This window comes from Bactrocera oleae, chromosome 4, assembly GCF_042242935.1.
Source record: "Bactrocera oleae isolate idBacOlea1 chromosome 4, idBacOlea1, whole genome shotgun sequence".
In the NCBI taxonomy this organism is placed as follows: Eukaryota; Metazoa; Arthropoda; class Insecta; order Diptera; family Tephritidae; genus Bactrocera; species Bactrocera oleae.
Window position 1 is genome coordinate 16118538 of NC_091538.1, and position 16746 is coordinate 16135283.

General features: G+C 33.8%; 1 protein-coding gene across 23 annotated transcripts in view; it reads right to left on the reverse strand.

Moving 5' to 3' along the window:
• The window catches only part of mbl (muscleblind), a 498372-nt gene that overhangs the window by 170623 nt on the left and 311003 nt on the right, over positions 1-16746 (reverse strand). Inside the window, exon 4 of one of the 23 annotated variants that reach the window (XM_070108950.1) lies at positions 15574-15604. The exons of the other annotated variants lie outside the window; for them this stretch is intronic. The gene's annotated coding sequence lies outside the window, so the exon portion shown is untranslated. The remainder of the gene's footprint in view (positions 1-15573; positions 15605-16746) is intronic. 23 annotated transcript variants of the gene reach the window in all.

Genomic DNA, 16746 nt, shown 5'->3' on the forward strand with positions numbered 1-16746 from the left:
TGGTCATAGCTTAAATTGCCAATGCTTATGAGGGATTCATTTCACTGGAAGGATATAAGAAATGTATGCATGTGTATGTGTGCGTTTGGTAAGCGAAAGTAACTGTGTAAGTGAAAGTCTTTAAAAGAGCGGTAGTAAGGGAGATATTACGTATTACGTCATGCTGCATGCGATTTTGTCACACTTGAGGGTTGAACAGTCTGCCAGCGTATAAGCTCACACATGCACACGTATACAGATGCAAACACACAAATAACTGAAACTAAATGCTTAGTCTGTCGTAAGTGTAGACAACATAAATTCAATAAAACTTTTTGAAAGCAAATTCGTCTTGGCAAACGGCTAACAACTTCATACAAATTTATTATTAGTTTTGCGCCCCTTTTGATATGCTATATTTTTTTATGCATATGCGCGAATTTTTATGTTTGTGCATGTAACTCATGCTTTTGGTTTGATTATATGCCGATTCTTGCTTAGTGTTCTTCCCCGCCAACTACGCTTGGCGCTCGCCTTTGAGGAAGTGAAAGTTGTGTTGTAAACGCGTGCTTGATATAAATCTTTGAGTTGAAAAAGTTTGAAACATAACTCAATTGTAAAACGATATAAAAATGTAATAAATAAATATGTGATTTACCATGTATATATGGAAGCACCGAAAATGCAAACCTTTGTATTATTTTAGTTGAATGAACCATCCTATAATTAAGAAGATTTCTAGTAAAATTTCTAAGTGTTTAAAGTGCTCTATAATCCGCTAAATATTGTTTTCATTGTTGTTAATATTGCTAAAAATCATAAGTTCCTGCTTAATTTAAAAAATAAATGCTACCATAATTTTTATAGCAGTATAGTAAACAAAGAAACTTAAAAAACTTTGAACGCTGTACGCAATTTATTCTAATTATTTATAATTTCCGAGTTATTTCAGACATTTTTCGAAAAACATAACTTGCTATAATTCTATTATAGCTAAAATAATGCGGAAATTTTTTAAATTATTCAGCAATTGTTGCGTTTTTTTGTTTTAATATTTTTTTTATTTGATATTTTGATAATGCTAAATCTATTTTTTTATAACTTACTTTCCTTTTTTGTTATAATGTTTAAACGGCCAATAGTTGATTTAATAATATTATATTATAAATCATTACTATTACACAACACAAATTTCGGTTTGCTATAACTTTTATAGCAGAATTTTTTTCAATAATAATTATAAATAAAACATTTTTTAGAAATGTATGCATGTGTCGCTTTCTGCGCGATTTGGAAGTTCCTATAGTTTTTATAGCAAACTTTATGACATATGTTTTTAAGTTAAAAGGTAACACCAACCGCTTAGTTGTTATAAATAAAATTTGGTTTCCCTTAATTTTTATAGCAAAATATTTATAACAATAATAAATTATTTACAATTATGCTAGCAGTAATTCTGTAATTTCTGCGCGATTTGGACGATTTTATAACTTTTATAGCAAACTTCCTGACATGATTTTTGAGAGTGGTGATTTCCTTAATGAGTAAATAGAAGATATGCCATATAGGGTTGAATCAGTAATTTAATTATGTTAATACTCGAATTTTGAAGGACTCTGCTTGGGTTATAACACTTCGTGACATTCAAAAAGTGGAGAAAACTAAAATCTTTTAATAATTTTCATAACTACATATGTATGTATTAGCATGTATTGTATATAATAAATACTCACAGAAGTACATGTAGCGTTTGAAGTACTTACGTATATGTATATAAATTTATTCATGTGCACCCTACCGCATATCTTAAAAAAACTTCCTTTACGCGCTGTCAAAATATTATTCCCGGTATACACGCGCGACTTTAGCATAAACCTACGCTAGAGCGGTAACATACCAAAGCAGATAAGCAACGGCATAGTAGTTGACAAAAGTATGTAGGCAGCACAGCGTAGAATCAGCAATCATATAGAATTTGCAAAAAAGGCGACGCTATCCTACGCCAACAAAGCCAGCCTACAGATGGATATCGCAGGAATATGCACATGAGCTCCAGCAAATAAATCAAATCGGTTGTATTTATATATGGTTGTGTGGGCCTGTCGCGTGTGAGTGTCAGCTGTGTGGGTTAGCCGGATGACTTGGCGTCGACTGTCTGCACTTACTTTCTCTGTAACACACGCAATTCTAAGACTGCTGCTCTAAGGCTCGCACGGTTGTGGCTCCGCTAAAGCCGCAATAAATGTGGCAAAAATATCCTTAGATCTTATGTGGCTATATATGTACAAGTATATATTTATATTTAAAGGTATATACATACATACATAAACATACATGTAGGGGTGTGGTTTGGTAGCAAATATTAAAATTACATATCTTCATGCGCATGCATATGGAATTTTCCCTCTTTTTCTTTCTATGCATCCACCGCTGTGTAATTTTTCTACTTCTGCTTTCTTATGTTGTTTGCTGGAAAAATATTTTTACATGCTTTTCTTATGAAATTTTTATGCTTGCTTGACTCCACTTCCCTGCTGCTGGCCAGAGAGAAATATTTTCATAGCAAGCGTTTGTTGAAAGGATAATCCAAAAGGCGGCTAAGACGATGCGCATGGACAGTTATAAATATGGCATATGCATATATACGAGTATATGTCTGTGCATATATTTACCCACTCATGTGCATATTAGTTTATGTTTGAGTGCGGAGTTAGCCAGCAAAGTAAGCTTTACAACATTACGATCTTTTATTTAAGTTTTAGAAATTTCTTCTGCATGCGTGCAGTCTTCTCTCGGTTCTTATTTGGATATGTGGAGACATTCGTGGCTTAAGAAATCTTATGTTGAAATGTAGAAAGAAAGCAGAAAAATTTCTACGTAAAGTTAACAAAAAAGAAATAATAATATTATATATATACTCATATATATAAAGAAATCCATTTGTTCATGCGAAGCAGAGAGATTTGTGAATTCCTTGAATATTTCTTAAGAAAATGTTGATACCCTGTTCTTTATGATTTCATAAGCAAATCCGTTAATAAAATTTATTTCATATTTATATAATCTTAAATAACTGCTAATACCTAAGTACTGCAGCTTAAATCTCTTGAGAGCGAAAATAATTTAGTAAAACATAGGTTAATTATTATACTAGAATAAAGTTTTAAATGAAACTAACGAACACTTAAAACCACTATGAAGTTACGCAGACCAAATATAATGTTAAATTTGTAAAATGAAGCTTACATTAAGGCATTTAGTTAAATAATCAGAAAATTTAGCAAAGTCAGGCACCGAAGCATGAGTAAACATAATCTTACAGAGCAAAGCAGAATTATGCGACATAGCTAAAAAATTGACCCGATGTATTGAATGGTTCTTTAAAATTACTTGAATAATTTTTAATTAATCGAAATAAACCGTAAACCTTTTCTTTTGAATACAAAAATATACTTTTGCGGAGTTAAAAGTTTATATAAATTACTACAAAATAAGGAACAAGAAATAATTTAGCCAGATAGTGGTAAAAAATAATTTTGCTGAAGAAAAAACGTATCCAAATTACAAAAATATCAAAAAAATTATGTTGAAAAATTACAACATATAACAATGAAATTCTATAATTTACTTGAATGGTTTTTTATATGCAAGTATACAATTTAGCGAAGTCATACACCTAATATTGCGTTTTTATCCTGCGGAAATGCAAAGTATCGACAATAGAGAGGTGAACGAAATTTTTGATTTAGCTAGCGCGGTGAAAAATTAATTTAATACTCAAAAAAAAAAACTATAATAATAACTACAAACACACTCAAAAAAAATATATGTCAAAATTATTTTAAAAATTAGTTTTTTAATAAACCCTAATTATAAAATTAAAAATTGTATACTGTAAAATATTATATAACTAATGATTTAGGTGGTGTGCTAAACAAATTTTTTTACCCTAAAAAAAATTTATAAAAAAAAATTTTACACACGAAAGATATAAATTACAAAATAGTTTAAAAATAATACTAAAATTTTGTGCTGTATACCACAGAATATACCTATTACCAGAGGCAAAAAACTATTACTGATATATTCAATTTAGCCTACATTTAGGCGCACAATTAAATAATATAACAATTTAGTGAAGTTATACACCTGAGATAGGCATATATTGGAGGAAAAATATTTATGGAATACAAAAGAGAAATATATCTACACATCTTCTTCCACGGGTTTAAGGTTGGGTATTGTTTTTTTTTTTGGAAATTTTTATGTGACAAACGAGAATAAACAAGATTAATATGTCCTTTGTTTTTGAAAAATAAGAGTACGCTATTTATAAAATAATATTATTTTAACAATTATTATAGTATTTTAAAAGAGAAGCTAAGATCATTTAATTTTGCTCGAAGTTCAGAAACAATTCCAGTTTTTTTACAAAAAAGAAGTCTACAATTCAGCTTAAAAGTATAAAAAGCTTTATAAAAGCTCTAAAGCTTTTCAAATTTTTATTTATAAATTGAAAAATAGTTTAAAGAAACTTCTGCCACAAACACCATTCTTTAAGTGGAAACTCTTTTCAAATCTAGCACCATACATCCTGCCTTCAAGTGCAGCAAATGCTCAATAGAAATATCTGTATATAAAAACAAAAGAAAAATATATCGATAAATCGCAACAATAACTTACAGCACAAGTGAATTAACTGCGATTACAACAAACACTAGTGACAAGCGAAAAACAACAGGGAATTAACGGAGAAATGCGCAGATAATTACTGATTACACAAACAACAATTGATATATTGCGCACTGCAGCGTTTCCGTTTCCTTTGAAAAACCAAACCCGCTGATAGCAGACATGTCAAGACTAACCCCCATTCTTCAGCTTCCCCGAGCCTCGCCAACATCACAACCATAGAACGCAGGAAATGTAAGAGTGTTTGGCGCCAAGAAATAAATTGTGCTCAATTTCTAAAGAAAATATAGTGCAATCGGTAGTAAAATAATTACCATTACAATTACCATTACCATTACGGCATGTCCACTTGCATTTTGATTCAATATAGTAGTGTGTGTGTAAGTGGTATGCGCGTGAGCTCCAACGGTTTATTAGTGGGTGGTGACGGTGCTGCTAATGAAAGGCCAAGCGATTGGCAAAAGCAAACGGATGTTCTTGTTGTTGTTTTATTTTCATTGCTCTGCGCCTCAAGGGGTTGCTGACCATTAAAAACATTACACAACGATTGAACTATCACGAGGGGCTAGGTGGAGCGCTCATGCTCTGCTGCGAGCTCACCCCCTTCGCTGTGCTTGAGTCGCGTCTTTGTCGTATCGTCATGTCTCCGGGGTATATTAATTGCGGCGATTGCATTTTCTACTTGCAACCTGCCACAAAAATACACACGCGGTAGCAAGGCGATTTCCGCTGACTACGCAGCTGGCAGGCAGCTTTACTCCACAAAGGCGGCGATGAGCGTGTAAAGGATATCCTTGTAGCATAAGGCCAAGCGAAAGAGGAGTAGCGAGGGTCTGGATTGGCTATTGCTTTGACCATCTTGAATTTAGTTAATTACTCGTGCAAATGGTAATGGCGTTGACGCTGATAAAAACAACAACAACAAGGAGTGATGGCGAGGCGAAAATAAGAAAAGATAATTAAAGCAAAGAGGAGTTAAAATAAAAATGTAGAGAAAAAATCACGTTGCAATGGGACATGTTCAAGCAGTGTTTGCCAATTCTCTGGTGGATAATTCTGCTTCTTTTTCTTTTCCTCACATTTCCACTTCTTCCATTTCTTACCTGTTTTTATTACTACTCTTTGTTGTTGTTGTCTAAAGAGCTTGGTTTGCCGTTTAAGAACAACAACGTTGGCCACAAAGGAAATGCCAATGGTCAATATAAATATGGACTGAAGTATAGCAGAATGTGCAGAAGAAGCTAGAAGGATCGAGGGTTTGAAAAAAACGAGGAGAGCTGTTTCTTGTTAATAAGAAACCAGGAAATTAATAACTATCTTGATAAGCTGATGTGTAAAAGCGAATTTGTATATAAAATGCAATTTTTGGTATAAATGTCACTAGAATAGATGCAGTAAAACTTACTGACTTACTCTGGCTAAGTTGACTCAGTAAGTGGAAACACTTAAACTAGGTTAAAACTTACGCAATACTACGAACAAAAGTCTTGAGCAGTTTCAATCAAAGCAAATGAGTAGAGAAAATACTTTTTTCGAAATCGTTTTAGAAAAGTTTACGAAAACAGCAATAATTAGCGCTCATTGATCAGCTGGATTTCTGTGTAAAATAAAAAAGAGAGCTAAAGAAGAAAAAGAAGAGAGCGCTTTATTTGCAAAAAGATGTGCAAAGTATATATTTTGAACAATTTTAATATTGAAAAACACAGAAAAAGTTGTACTGAACGCTGATTGGCCATGTTTATATTATATTCTATTACGAGCAAAATGAGAAAGCGCGAAATACCAATTCTTCACATATCATGGCCTGAGTGAAGTGAGAGCAAGGTTGATTATTAGGAAACAGGGAAAGAGCTAGAAAAGTGAGAAATATGCCAAATAATCGGAAAGATCAGCAAAATTTATATTTTGGGAATACTTTTACTTGTACAAAAAGAGTGGTACTGTATGCTCATTGATCAACTATGGAGCGAAGAAAAGTTAAAATTATTTTAAACTTCTGTTTTTAGAAATTTGTAAAATATTTATTTTTATGCCAGTGTATAGAAAGAGAAATACTATAAACTGATTAGTTAATCATTACGTGTTTTGAATTACTAAAGAGAGTGAGGAAAAGAGATATTACTTATTGCAGTTTAACAGTTAACAATAAGCCGTAAAGTGAGTAATAATTAAGCTGAGATCTGAAAGTTTGACTGCCACAATATTTGGAAAAAGTTAAGATTATGTATATAAGAAGAGAGAATATTCTTGTGCAAAATTAATTTAAACTCTCGCCCTGCTGGACTATGTAAATCTGGCTTGTTTTCCGCCACTTAAAAGTATGACGCAGTCAACCATACTTCTTCAGCTTGTATTTCTCATCTTCTTCCTAAAACACTTGTTCAAAGTCTGGGTTTCCTTTTAAACCTTACCAATGACCATCGATCTTTCGTAAATTTATTGCCTTTGTATTTCTTCGAAAACTTCGAAATTCTTATTTTGTGGAACGCATTTGCTTTACCATTTGTTTTCATTTCCTTTGTGCCACCCTCAACTGTAGCAATTTATTGGCTTACAACTGATTTTTAATTTATTTTAATTGCTATGTGCTGTATTGATAGTATATATAGTCCACTTGTAGACCCCCCTGAGGCTGGCTAATGGAGTTTTATTGCCTTGAGCCACACGACAAAGCAAATATAGTCGGCAAAAGCGACATATTTTTTAATGAACACTGGCAAAGTGTTAATCTCGTGGTGTTAGTAAACAGAGGATTGTTGCCAAACTTTTTCGACCATATCAACGGTAGCAACAACACTTTCTTATCTCTTCACTTATCTTACACGCATTCGCCGCCCGACGCGCAGCGTACTTTACTAGAATCTGTGTGTGTATGTGTTAGTTTTTTCTCTTTCTCTTTCCCTACTTCGTCGCCTTTGCTGCATAGCTAATAGCACTGCAGCGCGATTAATGTTATCTCGTAAATTCAACAATTTATATACCGTAAATAAAATCGCAATTTCCACTAAAACACTCCCATATTGCACGGCCACTAGCGATTATTTGCCGCCACCACCTTTTTACCCATACACACACACACACACATAAATGTATGGCAAGCTTGCTCGGGCTAGTCGGCGTCCTTTTGGCGAGCAGTTAATTTAAATTAGTCATTAAAAATGCACTTAAAAGGGTGATTATGCGTTCGGGAATTAAAAGTAAGCCAAATAGTTGGGCGTTAAAAAGGAGGAGGATGAGTGTAAATACGCTAGCAAGCAAGTAAACGGGCTTAAGTGAAACAAGTGTAAAAGCTTTCTAAGAATTTTAAAGTGTTTTCTTTCCCTTCTTCGATCTATAATTAATAATTTCAATTTGGGAGAGAACAGTGGGGGTAACGGATTTCTGAACAACATTGGACATTTACAAAAAACTATTGAAATCTTCTAACGAAACTGGCGAAAAGCTCATGAAAGCTTTATACAACTAAGTGAAAGCTTCATAAAAAGCTGATGAAGACTTTATAACGAGTGTTAAATTATTTTATGAGTATTTATGGTAACAACTAAAACGAGTATAGGAAACTATTTATATATAATACTATAATTATATAACAAAATAATAATAATTATGTGTATCTTTTGGTTTGCAATGTATAGAGACGATAGTATAATCTAATGCCAGCTATTCCAATAAAATAAAAAATAACATTTTATCTTTAACTTCGTGGGATATATAAGAAATTACTTGATGCTTTTTAATTATATTTCTGTAAGGATTGCCATTTGCGTAAAGTTATTTAGTTTTTAGTAAAACATTTTTGTGTTGATATAAACTTAAGCTTAACTTTTATTTAGTAAACTTTTCAAAAAGTTAGGCCCTACTTGTGGCGGTTTGATATCTCAAAAACAGAGGGAATAGTTCACGTATGTATACAGAGCCATATCAGTTATATACACTTTATTTATATAGGGTCTCTGATGTTTCCTTTTTGGTATTACAAAAATCGTGGTAAACTTAGTATATCCTGTTCATGATATAAAATATATAGCTCATTGTTGAATGGAAGCAAACTACATGCTTACGACAAGAAAAACTTTTTATCTGTAATAGGTGAAAGCTTCACGTTTCAAAGTAGCTGACTGGGAAAAAATAATGAATTTGTGTCAGCTAATAATGTTTGTAAAAATGCTCTATTTTATAAAATTAAAATTTTAATTTCTCGTTGCTATCCTACGACCGTTTATTCCTTATGAAATAGTGAAAAAGTGAGACTGTTAGTCGTTTTGAAACATATTTTTCCCCCATCGCTTAAAGATGAGGAATGACTCTAACCTGTACTGTAAGTGTATATTGTCTTTAGATATATGCTGGAAACCCTTTAAAACATCTGCTATCTTACACTTACCCCTTTAGCTTAAAGCTTACACCAACGCACTTAAATTTTTTCCTTGAAAAACCAACATCGGCTAGAAGGAGTAAACTGCGTTACGGAAAATGCCTGAAGGCGTTTGTAATGAAGCTGCCAAGATATGCTGTCATTAGCGTGCTGCAGAGCTTTGCGGGAGTGAAGAGTGTGCTAAGGAGACACTTTAGTTGCGCAGCATTTGACGGCATTTCATTTTAATGCTTTCAAAATTACAACAGCAGCAATGTACACGAATGACTTGTCGAATGAGTCATTAACAATGAGCGACGCACATACACATACACACTCACATTTATATATGCATACAAACACACACATAAAAGCAAAGCAAGTCAGGCGAGATTATTTATTGAGTCAGAAGCTGCCTGCTAAACTCAACTCAGACGGCGCGCAATTACATAAATATATGTATGCAACTAAATGCCACAACTGCCTGCTTCAACGTTACAGTATTTGTTTGTGTATATCTGTGCCTCTGTTACGCCTGTGCTTCGCGGCAAATTACAACTTGTCAACTCAATCAAGCGCGCCTTTATGCATCAATTTCCGTCACTTGTACTTGTAAATACAACAAGCAATAATGTACAACAACAACAAATACAAATACCAACAGCATGTTCACATTAAACATTCCAACAATATTAGAGAAAAGGCAAACACCAGAAACGCCGTGAATGTTGAGGTCATTGGCGGAGAGGAGAGAACCGAAGGGGAGAAGTAGCTGTCTTTCGTCTTCTAACCACGGTCGACAAGCATTAAAGTGGGTGGCGTTTACTAAAATTGTACGTATATTGAGTGTGCAAAAGCGGCAATTCAGCGCACATGCACACAAACATATGTACACATGTGTGTGTATTTATTTTTTCCGGCTTTGGCAACCAATCTGCTTTGCTCACACGCAACGGCGCAGCCAAATAATACGCACATAATCAGGTAATATTAAATTTTTCGCTTATTTTTTGCTAATAATCCTTGTTAAGGACTTATCCGACAATACTAGCAGGTGATTATATGTACATATAGATGTAGTTATATTGTTGACATTGTCAACACATTTGCTCCAGCATAAATCTGGCTGTGAAGCTGCGTGTCTCCACGCGCGCTTAGCAGCACACTTCCGCATAGCATATGCGTCCTTATGTTACGCTGTGATATGCTCGGCACATTACTTTCTTGCTTAGCTATTAAATTTTTCGTTTTTGACACAATAACAACATCAACAATCACTAATGTCAAACTTCGTTGCACCCTTACAGCATTAAATTGAAAAACTTTTCACTTTTTAACTTCCCGCTAAGAAAATTGAAAATTTTCTAAAAATTGGATAGTTATTGGTTTCACCCCATTTTGCAAAAATCGAGTTCTCAACAGATCTCGACGTTTTGAGGGTCGAGGAAGCTTCCCCGAACATTTCTACGATGATGTCCGTATGTCTGTATGTATGTGTGGATGTATGTGTGTGAGTGTGGATGTATGTGACCCTCTTATAACTTTTAAACGGCTCAACCGATTTGAATAAACTAAACGGCATTCCAAAGGGTTTCATTGCACTTGAATTCCGTGTGAGTTTGGACCCAATCGGACCAGTAGATTAGTAGAGAAATCTCAAAAATAAAAATTTCTTCCAAACGACTTGACCGATCGACACCAAAAACTAATCAGTTCTAAACCTTGAAAAAACACATCGTTTGCCGCAAACCGGGTCAAAATCGGTTGATTTACTTGCGAGATATCGAAAACGAAAAATTTCGAAGAGCTCAAAAGCAGTGAAAAAAGCGAAATTTGAACGTTAGCGTATGAAATTAGAGGGAAGTTGCAGGGATGGCCCTTGAGGCCAACCGTTTTTCAAATTTTTTTTTTCTTCTTTCTAACTCAAATTTAATTAAAATTTATACTTGTTCAGGGTTAAGTATTGCCAAGCTCTTAATTTTCAAAGCTGAAACTCTTGTGTGAGCTTTCACTTAAGGCTTTCGGGCGTTCCAAAGAATATCAGTATATATTTGCTCTTACATAAAGATACTGGTAATTTGTTGTTGTTTTGCAAAAGCTATATTTTAATGGGCTTTCACTTGACTTAAAGCTTTTCGCGATTTAAAAATACAGCTTTCATATTAAATCTATCATACGGCATATGTAAAATTGCATCCGTTAGAACATTTGTAATCAACGCTATAATAGCTTTTGAAAATATTTACTTTAGAGTACTTAGTCTAATTAATTTATTTTAAACTTTCACTAGAAATAAACTTGCTATAACTTATACTGAGAGCTAAAATCAACAATGAGAGCAATCAATAATGAGAGCAACTAAAATCAAAGTTATGTTAAAGTGGCTATAGAAAAAATAGCAAATTCCTAACGCATTTTGCAGAAGATTATTAAAAGTAAGTTTTCGTAAATTAATGATGAAAATATATTCTTATTTCCGTGTAATGGCGTTGTTAAAAAAATATTTATACCAATTAAGAGATTCCGTACTATTCAGAAGCTTATTAAACATTATTTCAATTTTAAAAATATTGCTTCGAAATAAGCACTTTGTGATGCGATAAATAAGCTTTCACAAGAAAATAAAGCTTTTAAACTAATGAACTTGATTATGAGCTAACAACTAATGAAAAGTTTATCAATGGTTTCAAACTTGTAATTGCACAACTAAACTATTATAATCTGCATAATAAAGCTTTCATCAGCATTTAACTTATATTTTGGTATTTATGCAAAACTTGCATTTTGCAACTATAATTAAGGAAAGTAATTTAGTTTGATTATTTTTCTCTGTGAGTACAAATACCGTAGAGATTTGTAAAAGGTGGAAATTTTAAACTATTTTGCATTTTAAGCTTTTTATAAACGTTGTAAAATTGAACAAATAAAACATTTTTACCAGTTGACCCAAATTTTGGAAAATTATAGAGCTTTCATTTTTCAGCTCAGATAAAAAACAGTTTTATGATTGGTTTCACTTGGAAAAAGAAACATTTCAAAAGTACTATAATATACATTTGGAAGTTTGTAAGAGTAAGTATTTCTGAACAAAAAAAAATGTTCCATCTGTGCCATTCTCACCATTTACAATAACCAATTGAAAAAGACAAAAATAATGCATTCAATTTCATAGTAGTTTCATAGTTACAAAATTAAAATGTGATTACTTTTGAAAATCAAAGTTTTAGAGCTTTCAGATCAAGTAAAGCATTTTAAGGTGCTCAATTAGGCATACACAATTGAAAAAGAGAATTCAGTTATAAATTAAATTTTTATTTAAATTTTGTATTATGTATTATATAACGTGTAATTATTTTTGGAAATCAAAGTTTTAGAGCTTTCATCACATGCGGGAAAAGCTGTCGCAACTAAGAAAGCTTATTGTCATGATGACGGACCAAGTAAACAATTGAGGCGCTCAATTTCGCATAATCAATTGAGAAAAAGCTTTCACTTCAGTTATACAATAACAAGCTTTAAAATTTGTACATGCATTTCCTAAATTTTTTCTTTCTTACTTTTTTAAATCAGCATTTTGAATCATGTACATTTGGAAAAAGCTTTCACAAGTATGAAAGCTTTTGATCATTTTTAATTTTTTTGGAAACAGACAGTTCTTAGTGTTATCTGAATAACTTTTCAGCAGATTCTTGTACTCAAACCATATGTAGGAGAATTAGAAAGTGATTGAGAGTAAAGCTTTCGAACGAATGATATAAAAATAGTGAAAAATTTCTTGAAAATTATTTAAATTCCTAAAGCTTTTGCTATTTTTAACGACTTTTTGAAATTCAAGTGGATTTATATTGCGCTGGATTTTTATTAAAAGTGAAGCATTCAAAATGTATTATAGTACATTTACCGCTATTCTTAGATAAACAATTTCCGTTATTTGTCTATAAAAGCGCGTTTTCTAAAAATACAGCAGCACACCACACGCTGTCAACAATTAATCTACTAAAACTTGACGCCTATTTAGCATTTAAATAACCAAATGAGTGAGTGTGCGTTGCACTCAACTCAATCTCAGCGCAAGTAAACAACACTCAAAGCGCGGCAAATACACATATGAGCGCATAAATATACACAAGTGTCGTAACAGCACTTAGTGAGCGTAAAGTAGTGCATATGCGCACGCGTGCGTGTGTGTGCTTTGAAAATATTTGCATTTAACTGCATTTTGCAAAGTCAATATTTATGAAGCGAGTAACTCTGAGCAGCACTAGCCGTCTTTTTGCATTTTTATTTACGTTGTTTTTGTTGTTTTGGCTTTTAGTGCTTCTATTTGCGAAATTTCAAAAACATTGTAACAACATTGTCATTGTGTGGGCGTACAGGCGCCTGCAAATAGGCTACACTTGTAAGACAAGTTTTCATTTGCAACCCTTTTCGTTGCTTACAGCTATGTTTGTGTATGTGCTTTTACATTGCGTTTTCAACGTTTGTACGCTACTTGTTATTTGGCTTTTCTTTTTAGCGTACTTGTTGTTATTGTTTGTTGCATGTAATTAAAATTGCAGCAAGCAGCTAATATTTCCGACTTACTTGCCACTTGGCGCAGCCCGTTTTGGGGCGCGTAAGTGTGGCAAACATATATATATACGTGTTTACATGTGTGTTGCATGTCACATCCGGTTGCAAGTTGGCGTCAAGCAGCCGACTCATGCATTTGCATACATTCACAAGTGAAAAAGTGTAAATTCAAGTGGAACACACACACACACACATACACATATATGCGCAATCATTTATGCAAATACATATATAGGTGTGTGTGTATGTGCGCTTGCCACACAGCCAGGGTTGGCATAATTTAAAACAATAGCTACATTGGCTTAGCGGTTGCTTGAAGTATCCACTCATAGCAGCTAGTGGTGGCAAATATGCCACAAGCACATACATACATACATATGTATATGCACAAAATCATATACTTGTATGTATATGCCTACATGCTTTATTTATTTTTTCGTTTTCTTACCTGCCCTCATTGCTGGCCTGACAAATAAGAAAGCATAAAAGCAGCAAGTGTGTGGCAAGAAAAAGTCGCGTGTCAAGCGGCACTTTATTAGCAACGCTACATTCTCGCGCCTCACTGACGGACTGACTTGCTCGTTCGCTGATTGCCACCTGCCACCACGAGGCATACAGCTAGGCGTTCGCGTAAGCATGTGTAAGGTCATATGTAAATGTTGTTGTATAATTTACATATATACAAACACACACATGCATATATACTAGCTTCGTCGTTGCGCTCATTGTTGGCTTTGTCGAAAAATGTGAGGTTAATTTCATTAAAATTGCCAGCCACGAGCAACAATAAAAAATGTATACAACATTTGGCGGTGGCAGTGGCTGGCACACCTTCACATTTTTAAGTAGAGGCACACACACATACGCTCTGCTTACACTTACTATATGTTGTTGCCGCTTTTTGTTATCTTAATAAGATTTGTGCGCACCGGGTTTGTTGCGTGTGTGTGCGCGTTTTAGTCTATGTAAGCTTATTTAATTATATGTGCTTATTCCTTTTACTTTTCGGCGTGTATTTTTGTTTCTTGCATAATGTATTATTTGACTTGTTTTTAATTGGTAAATTAACGTTTGTTGTAAACTTAAATGCACACGAAGGGGTTGCCAGGTGGCAAGTGTGGCAGTAATTAAAAGCTTTGTGGGTATGATGTGTGTGTTAAAAGCACTTTGCAAAGAATATTATTGCAGAAAGCTTATATAATGTGTCAAAAATGGGTTAAGAATTTGTTGTGTGCGCAAATTATAATTTACTTGGATTTGAATACACTATACAAGGTTTGTCGAATTTGTGGAACATATGTGGAACGTAAATTTAAGTTGTATAAAGAATAATTTCATTAACATATGTATAAAAAAGGTAAAAGGCACACTAAATTTTAAGTATTTGCTGTGGGAGCTGTGTGGAACATAGCACGAATGCAGCAAAATGTATATATTTCACTGTGAAGCACATATACCAAGTTCGTTGCTTTATGTTTCTAGCACTTACGAACAGTATTTGTACCGCTAGCCAATAGAAAATTGAAAAAGTAAATTTTGAAGTACAGTTAATATAACTTTTCTAGCAAGCTTTTCCGCATTTGACTCAAACAACAAATTGAGTAATATCAACTAGCACTTTAAGCTTGTAACAATATGTGAAACTATTAAAATAAATTAGTTTGTAAGATTTATGGCTATCAGCAATAATATAATTATTTTATAAATAGTTGAAATTGCTTGCTCGACTTTAGTCTAAGTTTTTAAGCAATATTTAAGTGTGGAACATATGTGGAATGCATGTGGATTGCATGTGGAAAATGCTTGAAACTTGCAAAATGAAATTCTATAATTTTTAGTATACCAATATTAGTTTTAAGTCAGTCTAAAAGATGTGAGGCACTTATTCCTAAAGTGTAAACAGTTTCTAATCTTGTATATTCTTAGATTTTCTAAAATATTTATTTTTAGTTATTTGCAATTCACATTGCACTCACGATTTTATAGTCATCAGTTTATTAAACGTACCTGTAATAAAAAGAAATTTATTATTAGAAAAGATTTAAAAAAATGTAAAGGTTAATTTTGACACTTAAATATAATTTTACTTTTCCACTAATAATAATAATTTTTGTTAGCATCCCTAGTATTTGCAGCGTTGCAGCAGTTTCTTTGTTCTAACTTAAAGAACTTTACTCGCAATCAAACGCAGCCCGTATATTCTTACCCCAAATCTCGACTCAATCACTTAATCACTCAACTGTTTAATTGGTGATTCTTCTTTTGCCGCACACCAACACCAACACCACAAAACACAGTGAAGCGCGTAACTTATCTTTTATCTTTCAATTTCGCTTACAAAGTTTCCTAAACACTGAACAATATTAAGGCTTTGTGTGGGCGACGGCGATGTCGACGGCAAGTGAGCACGAGAAGGTGTGGAAGATGAAAATGAAATGCGCACCAAAAGCGTTAAAGTTAAGTGATGAAAGTGATCAAAAAGAGCGGTTGGCCAATTTGCTTAGAACTTCCGCGCTGGCTTACATAAGTCGCTTTTGAGACTTTTACGCCTTTGTGTGCATATTTTTTTAACGGAAGCCTTAGTTTTGCACCCATACCTATCATGACACCGAATTCATTTAATATGTTTTTTGATGGCACACCCCCACTTGTAGTGGCAGTTGCTTAGACGCGTGGAGTCATCAATTGCAGCAGTGACGGCGGTAGCAGCGGCAAAGCGTCATTTTAATTAAAACTCAAAGCCATTTGCATGCCACACACAGCCGACCGCAGGCACAGAGAAAGGGTTCGCGGAAAAAAATCACCAAAGTAAAAACGCACAGCCACTTGAGTCACTCACTTACCGTCTTTACTTTGCGCGCCGCGCGCTCGCTGCTTTGGCTATTGAAATGTGAAATTAGCAGTAAAAGTGCGGAAATGAAAAAAGTGCAAAGAAAAAATATATAGTACATGTTGCTATTATCAATTGGTCTAACGCTGCTGCAGCTGAGCGGTGTGGCAGCACTGCAAAGGATGTGCGCACCCTCCGCACCGCAACCACATAATTTATGCCAATACTTTCATTTCTAAGGCAGCGCACAAATTCGCAATTGCAACTACAATCGAACGTCACCTATACGGCCGGAGTGGAGCAGCGGGCCAACTCTAGC